This window comes from Arvicola amphibius, chromosome 7, assembly GCF_903992535.2.
Source record: "Arvicola amphibius chromosome 7, mArvAmp1.2, whole genome shotgun sequence".
NCBI lineage: Eukaryota > Metazoa > Chordata > Mammalia > Rodentia > Cricetidae > Arvicola > Arvicola amphibius.
The window spans coordinates 128,188,575-128,201,650 of NC_052053.1; the positions used below are offsets into that span (position 1 = coordinate 128,188,575).

The 13,076-nt window shown below is 37.3% G+C and overlaps 1 protein-coding gene across 4 annotated transcripts in view; it reads right to left on the reverse strand.

Annotated features, from left to right (window-relative positions):
* The window catches only part of Pnpla8 (patatin like phospholipase domain containing 8), a 61,936-nt gene that overhangs the window by 25,536 nt on the left and 23,324 nt on the right, over positions 1-13,076 (reverse strand). The gene's annotated exons all lie outside the window — the stretch shown is intronic.

The window sequence follows — 13,076 nt, forward strand, 5'->3', positions numbered from 1 at the left end:
CAGAAGTAAAGCACAGTTGCTGCTGCTCTTGCAGAAGACTCAAGGTTCAATTCCCAGTTCATAGCCCGGGTATCTACACCTCCCAGATCCAGAGGATCACATGCCCTCTCCAAGCCTCTCAGGGTACTACACAAATGAGGTAAACAGCATACGTGAAGGTCAAACATCCAACACATAACAAATAACAATAAACAAAAATTAAAAAGATGGAATAATATATTTCCAATATGACTGGTAAGATTTAATTTTAAAAATAACAAAAAAATTAAGCATTCAGTGCAGATGTCAGTAAGAAGTTGGGGAGTAGGAGAAGAAATCAGAGACACTGCCTACTAAGTTCTTCTAATTATGCTATTTTCTCTTTTTACTATTATTAAATTCTTGACTAGAATGAAGCATTAGACTTTAAGTACTCTGGAGACAAGAGTCAGGTCTTTACCCCATCTGCTGCGAATCATTTATGGGATGCTCAATCCACAGTGGACATGGTATTAAATGCTGAGGCCACCCACAGATTAGAGCAAGAAAGAGCCATGTCAAGACTATCTCCCCTATCTAGTAATAGGTGCTCACTAAAGAGGCTCCCTAATTTCCCTTATCTAGTAATTTCTCATTAAATTAAGGGAGACGGGTGGTGGCTCGGTGGTAAGGTGTTTGCTGTGCAAGCCTGAGGACCCAGGAGAAGTGGAGAGTGACACAAGATGACTCAGATGCTGACTTCTGGCCTATACAGTACATACACATCAGAAATTATGTGCACCAGCTTATAAGTGGTTGTAATTACAATATAGAAAAACATACAAAAATAGGAATAGTGTAAAAGGGACAAGAGACTTATAAGCCATTCACAGATAAATAAAACAGTAAAATCATAAAAATAATTATAAAATTAAAATGCACCAAATAAAACAGACATTTTGGCCAAGTATGATGGCATGTGCCTGCAGTCCCAACACTCAGAAGGCTGAGGGAAGGAGGATTACAAATTCAAGACCAGTATGAGCTTCATGGGATAAGTGGCTAGGGTTACAGGGTGAAATACTGAACAAAACAACAAAAGCCCTAACCTTTTAACTAGTAAAAATGGGGGCTACACACGTACCTCAGAGGTACCTAACACAAGCCTCACCTAGTGCACACAAGGACACAGAATCAGTTTCTAGCACTGGGCATGGGGGTGAGGGACGGGTAACAGTTGAGAAAAATACAAGTGCTATCCACTGTTGATAATGAATTAGGAAAATAGGATATAAAAGCTACTTGACAAAATCTGACAAAATTTTATTTAGGTTTTTTTTTTGTTTTTTTTTTTTAGTTTTTCAAGACAAGAGTTTCTCTGTATAGCCCTGGCTGTTCTGGAACTCATTCTGTAGACCAGAGTACAGAGTAGCCTCAAACTAAGAGATCAGCCTGCCTCTGACTCTGTAGTGCAAAGAATAAAGGCAAAGGTGTGCCACAACCACCAAGCGATCTGAATCGCTTGTTAAATTTTATTTATTTTTTTAATGATAGAGAAAAGTCAGACCAAAGAAGATGCTATGTCCTGTGAAGAGATGTAATTCTGAGAAGTGAGCAAACACAAAACACAGCTTTAACCCTTTTTAAAGAGAATAAAACAGCTTTCTCTTGAACCAAATATGAGTGAGTATGGTCTGAGGACATAAGATTCGGGCTGACCACTGTAGACGTGCTTATGTAAGATGTTAGTAGTTATGGAGCAAGGAAAGTCATAAATCACAGTACTGAGACCTGGATTCCAATGGAGAGCCAGGGAATACAGAAGACAGCAGAGCAGGTGCACAATAACACAGGTTCCAGTGTTCCGATCTCAGAACATTCTCAGATTCTGGACTCATCTGCTGCTGTGCAACTTACAAAAGAAAGTGCTGAATTTGGGGATTACAGGGTCAGGTGTTTAGTTAGGAGTCCATGGCAAAGTAAAAAGCAGGGTGGCAGCAACTAAGAGCTTTGTCTTAGTTTTTGGGCTACTACTGCCATAATAAAACAACAAGACCAAGAAAAAGGCAACTTGCCCAGAAGCACTTCCCTTACTAAGACCACACCTCCTAGTCCACCCCAAAGAGTTTTACTAACCAGGGACCAAACATTCAAACACAGAAGCTTATGGAGGCCATTTTCATTCAAATCACAAGTACAAGATTATATCTTGAATCACAAGTAGGAGGCAGAGAGAGCTAACTGGGAATAGGAAGGGTATTTGAAACTTCAATGTCTGCCCTGCTAACATACTTCCTCCAACAATGCCACACCTCTTGATCATTCCCCAACAGTTCCACAAACTAGGAATCAAATATTCAAACAGATGAGCCAATATAGGAGGCCATTCTCATCAAATCACCGCAATCCATTTCCCCACCAAAGACTTGTGGTCATATCATAGCGTGAAACCCATACAGTCCAACTTCAAAAGTTTCCATAATCTTTCAGTCTCAACACAGTTTAAAAGTCCAAAGTTTCTTGTGAAACTCAAGGTAACCTCTTAATTGCAACCCTAGTAAAAGCAAAAGCAAAAAGCAAACTATATATACTTCCACCATAGAATAGCACAGAATATACATTACCATTCCAAAACAGAGGACTAGTCCAGCTCATGGTGGGCAGTGCTATCCCTGGGCTGGTGGTCCTGCATTATAAGAAAGCAAGCTAAGCAAGCCATGATAAGTAAGCTAGTATGAAGCAGCCCTCAACGGTCTCTGCAACAGCTCCTGCCTCCAGGTTCCTACACTGTTTGAAGTCCTTCCTTCCACAATAAACAGTGACATGAGAGTGTAAGCCAAAGAAACCCTTTCTTCCCCAAGCTGCTCTGTGTTTGAACCCAGACAGAAACTCTAAGACATTCCTGGATTTGCATATTCTGTTTACTTTCCTGGAGTTTTAGACAGTCATTCAACCTTATACTTCTTTAAGGAAGTGGTTTCCTTCTGTGAACTTCAGTCTGGAGTTACCCTTGCAGACCAACTGTTAGAAAAGATCACTGCTCTCCTACTATCTGATAAAGGTGAGGCTGAGTAAGCAGAAGGGCAGTCTTCATGAAATTGTTGGCAAAGTCATTAAGAAATAAATCTTTGGATGTCATCAAATCTTTCAGACACCAGTATCTGGGTTGATTTTTTTTCTTCTTCTTGTATTTTCTGTATCTGAAATAAATAAAATGATGTGTATATTGTATAAACATAAGTAGTTTTATTTATGTACATGGTGTTTACCATATATGCCTGTGAATCATATGCATACTCAGTGCTTATGAAAAGTCAGAAGAGAATATCAAAGTTACAAAGAGTTGTGAACCATCATGTGGATGCTGAGAACTGAAACCAGGTCCTCTGCAAGAGCAACAAACTCTTAACCACTGAGCTATCTCTGCAGCTCTGGACATAAATATGAGGTTATATATAAAGTTAAAATAATCAAGGATACTATATGGTCTAAATAAGAAAGGTAGCAGGTAAGAGAGGCAGACCTTTTAACTTATTTCCAACCAAAATCATACTCTTTAACTAGACTGAAAATATGTTTTCAGTTATTTGTACTCTATGAAATATTTCATTTGATGTTTGGAGTATCTGAGATAAGTTATTAGTTTTCAATTTTCATTTATTTGAGGGTGGGAATCAGGGCAGATGGATTCCATAGCTATAACTTCCTGTGGGATTCTAAGCTCTACTTTAAGGAAAAACTTGTATTTAATATCTAAATTACTGATATGCTTTACTTATAATTACTAATTTTATCTGTCTTACTACGTTAATACTACATTAGATTTCAGGTTGGGAAGTAAATGGATAGTCATAGAAAGAATCAGATAACAATATAGTATCTCTTTTCATTTCTTTTTAACAAAATTGTCCTTTTCCCAGATAGCAAATACTATTAGTGACCAGAGATAGAAATGAGATCTGACTTGAAATCAAGACTTTTATAGATTTTTGTTAGCATAGTCAAATCTCATTTTTAAATTTTATGTTCAAGAAATGGAAAAAAGAGCCACTATGTAATATTGTCCACTTACTTCTCATTAGTAATATACGAATATTGTGTGTATATACATGCGCCTATATATCCTAAGTATACTATTGGGACACCTTTAAAGGTCTTTTTAAATAAAGAAACACTCACTTCTAGGGTGAGGGGGCCCAAGTATCTAATACTAATACTTGGAAGGTACAGTCACGAGAATCTCTGTGAGTTTGAGGCCAACCTGTTCTCTAGCCAGGGCTACAAAGTGAAATGCTATCTCAAAAACAAAACAAAAAAAACCAAACAATAAAACCCATGGGTGCTGTGGGACAATGGTCTTTATCCTGTAATGATTTGTTGCTTGTATTGCTTTAATAAAATGATGATTGGCCAGCAGCCAGGCAGAAAGTATAGGTGGAACAACCAGAACAGGAGAATTCTGGGAAGAGGAAAGGCTGAGTCTGCAGAGGAAGCAAGATAAGAATGTCTTGCTAATAAAAGGTACCAAGCCACGTGGCTAACACAGACAAGAATAATGATAATTAATAAGAAGCCTGAGCTGATAGGCCAACCAGCTGATAATTAATGTAGACCTCTGTGTGTTTCTTTGGATAAGAGTAACAAAGAAGTGACACTTTCTTGGTTCAAGGAGGAAGAACATCTGACCAAGAAAACAGTCATCGGAAAACCACCATCACTAAGAGGACATAACAGCATGATCTTCATTTGCAGTTTGCTGGAGCCAAGAACAGCACTGTTTTTATATTCAGAAAAATACACCAAGGGAATTTTAAGTATCTCAGACAATGTTTTAAGTGGTAAATACAAAAAGTTCTAATTGCTGAGCCATCTCTCCTGCCCCAATTCTATTCCCAGACTGAAGAGAGTCTTTCCTGTTTCATCTTTTTTAACAGACAAAGAATATCTTAGTTTTAGTCCACTTTCACTTAGTTCTTTGTATTTTGGCAGCTCACTGTGGAAAAACTAATGAATTATAATTTTAAATTTATATTTTAAAGTTCCTAGTAATGTATCCTTCAGCAAAGATGGCTTTAGTTTTTCTTTTCTTTTTCTTTCTGGTTTTTTTTTTGTTTGTTTTTGTTTTTCAAGACAGGGTTTTTCTTTGCAGCCTTGACTGCCCTGGAACTCGCTCTGTGGATCAGGCTGGCCTTAGACTCACAAGAGATTCTCCTCTCTCTGCCTCCTGAGTACTGGGATTAAAGGCACCACCACCTGGCTAGTCTTTATATTTCATAAGATGCCCAGTAGTTATTTTATAAGAAAACTGGTATTTTCAAAAAGGTTTAGATCTTAGATTGAAAATAACGTCTTTGGCCGGGCGGTGGTGGCGCACGCCTTTAATCCCAGCACTCGGGAGGTGGATCTCTGAGTTCGAGGCCAGCCTGGTCTACAAGAGCTAGTTCCAGGACAGACTCTAGAAACTACAGGGAAACCCTGTCTCGAAAAACCAAAAAAAAAATAAATAAATAAATAAAAAAAAATAACATCTTTGGCTAAGGAACCCAAAAGCTTTTGCCAATTCTGACAATTAAAAGTTTTGTAGAGCCATTTGTTGGTAGAACTAAACCAGAAGAGTGGATGACAAACACAATAAAATACTGTATAATAAGCCAAATTTTATAAGCAGATTTAAACGTTTATTTACTAAAGTGAGTTTCTTAATCACTTTATACTTTACCAAAAATGCCTCCAGTAGGAATACTTCTCCCTCTCATAATTTTCCCTACAGCTAAGGATGTGGTTTTCCAGCAAGGAAAAGTTTTAGCTGGGAAAATACACAGACTAGCTCACTAACACTAACACATCATTATATCCTTGTGTCAGAGTCATGTGGATAAAACATAATTGTTCAATTTTAAATATCAAATCCTGGTTTTCTATGCAATTTTTATAAACAAAAGATGTTTTTGTCAGAAAGTTTTAAGTTTTAAATTTTTGAATTAAGTTTAGCGTACAAGCATGTGCATTATGTCAAAGGACAACGAGGGAGTTGATTTTCTCATTCTATCATACATTTCCTAGAGCTCAAACTCAGGTTATCAAGATAGGGGGCAGCAAATGCTTTTATCCAATAAGACATTTTGCCATCTCAAAAGTTGTTTTAACTTTATATTAGTGTATTTAATATTTACCCAGAGAGCTTTAAATAGCATATAAATAAATAAAATGAATATACAATATATTTACAGGTTAGTTTTTACAAACTTTTTGGTGACATACTTTGATCTTTTAGATTTGTATTTAGAATGAATATCTTATTTTACAATATAAAAATCCTCCCTTAATATTACAAGTAAAAGTCACATACTTTAGGATGAAAATCTTACTTTACAATATAAAAATCTTTCCTTAATGTTACAAGTCAAAGCAATCAATATGTTAAATGAATTTACGAATGTGTTAAAGGAGAGTTAATTCCACTTATGATATAACCTGGGGACACGAACATGCTGAGAAGCTGTAAAAATCTCATCTGTCGCAGAACCCAGGTAAACCTCACTGTTACTTGGATTTTTTAAAGTTCTTTTGCAAATTTTCTTCTCTTGTTCTCAGAACAGTTTGAGTTACAGAATGTTACATTCCAGTGGGAGGATAAGAACACATAAGGGAGACAAAGATAAAAAGAGCCAAAAGAATTTAAATGTTAATCGTGTAATTGCCATTTTGCATGCAAAATGTATTTGACCCTTTGGATAGCTGAGGGACCCAACAAGTGCCTATTCTTTGCTGGAGCAAATCAATCAAACGGTGCAGGTTGGCTAGGAGACTTGTTATTGCAACCAGCGAAGGCAGGCTGGACCCAGAACATCGGTACGTTCACTAGAAAATCTGAAAACATTTATTTTCATATTCATAGTCTTTCTACCTTAATTAGAAGAAAAGCTTCTCTCTGTAATGAACAAGAGTCCAGAATATGGTGCAGAGAGCAGGCAATGAACAAAGGTGCTGAGAATAAGTGAGAGCTGAGTGCTTAGTCCTAAACAGGACATTTGTACTACCCACTCTTAGGCTCAGGGATCTTCAGGAGAAAAGCCAGAAAGAGCAAGAAGCAAAGGGCAGGGAGAAGGCCTGGGAAATGCTGTCTGCCGGGCAGTGCAGCCAACAGTCATGACCTCACAGCAGCTGTGGCTGCCTGCAATGGGCCTACACTGCTGTGGAATAATCCTTTGTACACTGTGAAAATCTGTAGCGCACACCCATCCCCAGGTAGAAGCACGAGGAGCAGAAGTTCTAAGTCATCCTTAGTGACACAGGCAGTTCAGGACAGTCAGGGCTACAGGAGACTCAGTCACTAATAAAACAGTGTTTCTCAACCCATGGGTCATGCCCCCAAACCATTGGAAAACATAATATGTTTACATTATGATTCATAACATTTGCAAAATTACAGCAATGAAGTAGCCATGAAAATAATTTTATGGTTGGGGGTTACAACAAAAGGAACTGCATTAAGAGAGCTGCAGCATTAGGAGGGCTAAGAACCACTGCTCTAAAAGGAAAATGGAAAAAACAAAAATAAGACTTGCCAATTAGAAAAAAAAATTGGTTTTCTCTCTGCAATAAACTTCCTTCATTGTCAAGGACAAACATGGAAGCAAGACGATGAAAAATGATATTCAAGCAAATGGTATTTGGAAGCAAGTAGAGGAAGCTAGTTAATAACTGACAAGGAAGGCCTGATATTAAAATTTGTTCAAAAATACAAAGGCCACTCTATAAAAGGGGACAATCCATTAATAGCATACAATGAATGCAATATACATGTTTCTATCTTGGTGCACCCAATTTCTTAAAAATGGATGGACCCTAATGGCCATAAGCAGACAGATACAATGACGCAGATGACTTTAATATCCTACTCAAGGTACTTCAGAACAGAAAAAAACTTGGCCAAAGATCAAATGGGTTTTACATAACTCTGGAAAATATTTCACTCACAACTGTGGTAAGCACATTCTTCTCAGCAACCCAAGGAATTTCCTTTTTTTAAAAAAAAGTCATATTGAGCGCAAAGCAAACCTTAACCAAATTTTCAAAATTTTTACTTCTTATCAGATCATAATGGAAGAAACCTAGAAATAAATAGCAAGAGAAACATAAAAAATGAACATATGGGTATTAGAAAATATACTTGTCAAAGACTAATGGGCCTGCAGAAGGGGGGAGGTCAATTCACAGTATCAAATAAAAATAAAAACTCAACTTACAATAACATAGACTATAGCATCGATAAGTTTAAAGAGTGAAGTACATAGCTATAAATACCAAGATTTACAAATCAGAGTAGGAACAAATAAATAACTTAGTAATATATTTCAAGATCTTAGAAAAACAAGAAGCCAAATTCAAAGTTATTAGGAAAAATAGTCAAGTCCTGGGTGAAACAACCACCACCACAACAAATGATCAATGAAAAGAAGTCGGTTCATTCAAAAGAAAACAAAGCTATAACCAAAACAAAGAATATGCAAATTAGTCAAATCAGAGACAAAAAATACTTAACATGTAATATCCCTACTACAGCAGACCCCACTAAAATCCAGATCATTAAGGAATATTTTTAAAAATTATATTCCAATCAATAGGAAAATCTAAAATAAATTTCTAGACACTAATGACACAAAAGATTAAATCAAGAGAATACTGAAAAAGAAAACAAAAAAACCTAAACAAATCAATTAAGGGGCAATGAGACTGAAGCTGTATTAAAATTTTTCTCAAACAAGAAAAGCTCAGAACTGGAGAGGTTCATAGTCAAATCTATCAGACCAACACAAGCTCCCTATTTTATGTATTATTTATGTGCATAAAATTTTTAGACATATTTAGTATATAAAAGTATACCAACTAGTATATAATTAGTACATAAAATAGAAAAGATAATACTTCCAAAATAATTCCACAAAGTCAATACTACCTTGGTATCACAACCAAATGTAAATAGAACACAAAGTAAGACTATAATGTTATTGGCATACATAGTGCAGTGGTTTGAATGAGTATGGTCCCCATAGGCTCATGTGTATGAATGCTTGGCTTATAGAGAGTGGCACTATTAGGAGGTATGGCCTTGTTGGAAGAGATGTGTGTGTATGAGGGGGGAACTTTGAGATCTCACATGCTCAAGCTACACCCAGTGTGGGACCCAGTTCACTTTATGTTGCCTGCAGGTCAAGATGTAGAACTCTCAGATCCTTCTACAGAACCATGTCTGCCTGAATCCCACCATTGAAGTGAGGAGCTGTGGGCAGACCTGCTTTTCGTCCTGCCCGGCTCCCGCACGGCTAGCTTTACACCTGAAATAACAACACACAAACTGTATTCATTTAAATACTGCCTGGCCCATTAGTTTTAGCCTCTTACTCACATCTTGACTAACCCATATCTAATAATCTGTGTAACACCACGAGTGGTGTCTTACTGGGAAAGATTCAGCACGTCTGACCTGGTGGCTGGCTTCATGGCATCTGTCTCACTGAGGAGAGGCGGGGCAATTGTCTGAGCCATCTACCTCACTTCCTTCTTCCTGTTCTGTCTACTCCACCCACCTAAGAGCTGGCCAATCAAATGGGCCAGGCAGTTTCTTCATTAACCAATGAAATCAACTTAAACAGAAGACCCTCCCACATCATTTCCCCTTTTTCCGTTTAAACAAAAAAGAAGGCTTTCACTTTAACATAGTAAAATTACATATAACAAAACAGTTATCAAGCAAGAATTACAGTTACAATATTTATATCTACTTTAACTTTTATCATAACTAAGGAAAACTATAACTATCTATTTATTCTTCAACTCCATCAAAGACTCCAGAAGGATATAATATTACCTAGGTGAACAAGAAGTAAGCTACTTCCAAAACTCTAGAAATCACAGAGACATCTTGCTACCTGGACAGTCACCCAAAATTCTTTTGTACTGTTGGGGCATCCATCTTCAGCCTACTGGCCCATAAGTATCCAGCAGACATTTCCATGAAGCAGGAAATTTCAAAGGCAGTTCAGTCACTATCTGTTGTGTCCTGTAGAATTCTCGCAGACTCTTTCATGAGTCAGGAACCCCAAAGAATCATCTCACATTTAGGCAAGTTCAGCACTCCTCTCTCTGCGGGTTTTTTGTGTCCAGTCTATGCATCAGTCCAGGCAAGAGCAGTTTCTTGCCCAAATGGCTATCCAACTCAATAAGGAGCCTCTCTGATGCCCATCTTCCTCTTGAAGTAGATTGGTGCTGGCAGGAGCAGATGTGTCTCATTGTCATAAAAAATCTAAGTTATTAAAACATTAAATGCCATATTTTGCAGTCTTTGAAAGATATTAGGAATGCCTATCTAACTGAAATATATCTATATATCTAGAAAATCTAACATGATTACAAGCTCGACTATTATCGATGATTATTCATTAACAACCTATATTTCCTAATTATACATTACATTTTTAAATGAACTACACCATCATAATACCTTAATTAAGATCAGAAAAACATATACATATAAAATTGACCTAAATTTAAATCACTAAAGCAAAATCCACATCAATGCAAATTATTCATATCTATATCATATCCCCCTTTAAATGTAAAAGAACATTTATAAACAATTATTTGGGAATATGGGCGCAGTTATTTCTCTCCAAACTGCTTCCTGCTGAATGGGGGCGCTGTTAATCAGATCTTTCATGGTGTAACCTGTGTGCTAGGTTCATCTCAGTTGGCAGTTGAGCGAAGTAATTTTTTGAGGGTGTTCACAGCAAGCAACCTTTCAGGAGGGCGTGGTCTATCATAACATATTGGGATAGAAGCAATCCATATGGTCTCATTTTCTGTAAAAACAAAAGAATCTCTTTTCTAAAGTATCATATCCTTAGATCCAAATTCTGAAGTCAAGGTATTTTTAAAATATCTATCTTGGATTAGTTCAGCAGCATTTATAAACAATTATCTTTTAGCATCTGTTGCTCCTTCCTCAGCATTCAAACAATTCAAAGAGAGCATAATAGCATACAGTATCAAGATTTTCTGTGTATTTTCCATCTTATACGACCTTATTTTAACCTCTATTTTGTTTATTTTTACTTTTATTTTTTGAGACAGGTTCTCTGTATATCTTTGTCCTGGAATAACTCTTTAGACCAGGCTGTCCTTGAACTCTCAGAGATCCTTCTGTCTCTGCCTCCCAGGCATTGGGATTAAAGGTGTGTGCTACCACACCTTCAAGTCATAGAGGTCAATCTACCTCTTCCTCCTAAGTGTTGGGATTAAAGGTGTGTGCTACCATACCCAACTACTTCCTTTTTTTTCTTTTTTACTTTTAAGAACTTTAACCTTTAGCCTGCATATATTTTTAACACATAGTAAACCATTTAGAGGTTTTTTTTTCTTTGAATCTCTCTTTAATGTATCTCTCTCTCTTTTCTGACCACATGAGTCTTTACGAAACAATATCGGTAGGACTAAAGCCGTGACTTTGGCGGCTGGATCCAGCCCATTCCTTAGTTTTCCAGCCTCATGGCTGAGATACCCACTGTAGCCACGTTTATTGCCACAATTCTATGGCGTTTCAAGGTCCCTGCCAGCAAGCAAGCTGCAGCATTGCACTCAGAAACCACACTCAAACGCTCTGTAGTAGGATTGCCTGCCTGAAAGAGTCAGAGTTTGCCCTGGCAGGATGGCCCAGAAAACCGGCATTTTAAAAAGGCACAGCTTTGCGGATCTCTGTGAGTTCGAGGACAGCCTGGTCTACATGAGCTAGTTCCAGGCCAGGCTCTAAAAAAGCTGCAGAGAAACCCTGTCTCGAAAAACCAAAAAAAAAAAAAAAAAAAAAAAAAAAAGGCACAGCTTTTTTCCTGCTACGGCTGAAAACCGAAAAGCATGCATTCAGCTTTTCATCAACACCATTTAAGTGTTTGGTGTCAGGACCTCTTAAAGAGCTGCAGAGTTTTATAGCTAAAGCCGAGTCAGGAAGCCTCTCTTAGACGAGAGTGCTCGCTTACCTCTAGCAAGCAGAGCAAAACCCGAGAAATTGCTGCTATCAAGAACACATGCTTTACTCTATTCTTTCCCAAGCTTTCTCAAGCTTTCTGTAGATTCAGTTATCCACGTTGGCGCCATTCTGTAGTGAGAGCTGCGGGCTGGCTTCCCTCCGCCCGGCTCCCGGCCATAATTGAACTAAACCTCTGCAACTGTAAGACAGCCCCAATTAAATCCTTTCCTTTATAAAAATTGCCGTGTGTATTGTATGTCTTCACAGCAATAGAAATCCTAACTAAGACATATAAGATGCAAAAAATGTTCAGTAAAATACCTGTGAACCAATTTCAGCAATACACTAAACAAATCATGAATCAGATCATGTTCATTTCACTTCAAGTATACAAAGATAAACAGGCAAATTAGTAATGTAATATAGCACATAAATAAATTCAGGAACAAATCAGACAATAATCTTAATAGATATGCAGGACAGTCTTTGACAAAATTCAATATCCCTTTGTTGTAGGGTATTTGAGCACTGTGTGGCATAATATTACTGTGATGGACAGATGAACAGGGAAGAGGCATAGGCTGAGAAAGAAAGGAAGTAGGAGATGAATCTCTGTGACTATAGAGATGCCAAGGATACATAAAGGAAACTGGACATACAGAATGAAAAAAAGGTAAAAAGCCACAAGGAAAAACACAGATGACAATAAATGGGTTAAGTTATAAGAGCTAACAGGACAAGCCTAAGCTAAGGCCGATGTTTCATAATTAATAAGATGTCTCCATGTCATTATTTTTGAGTTGGCAGTCAAACCAAAGCTTGCTACATACCTTCATGAGAAAAGTCTGGAAGAAACTAAATGTGAAAGAATCAAACCTCAATATAATAAAGTCTACCCACACAAATGCACAGCCAACATCATACTGAATAGGGAAAACTACTAGCTCTACTCTGAAATCTGGAATGAGAGAAGTGTGCCCATCCTCACCTTTCTTACTCAATATGCTATTTGAAATCTTAGCATAATGAGGTAAATATAAGAAATAAAAGGAAACAAATAAGAAAATGAGAAGTCAAATCATTCTTTATACATGAC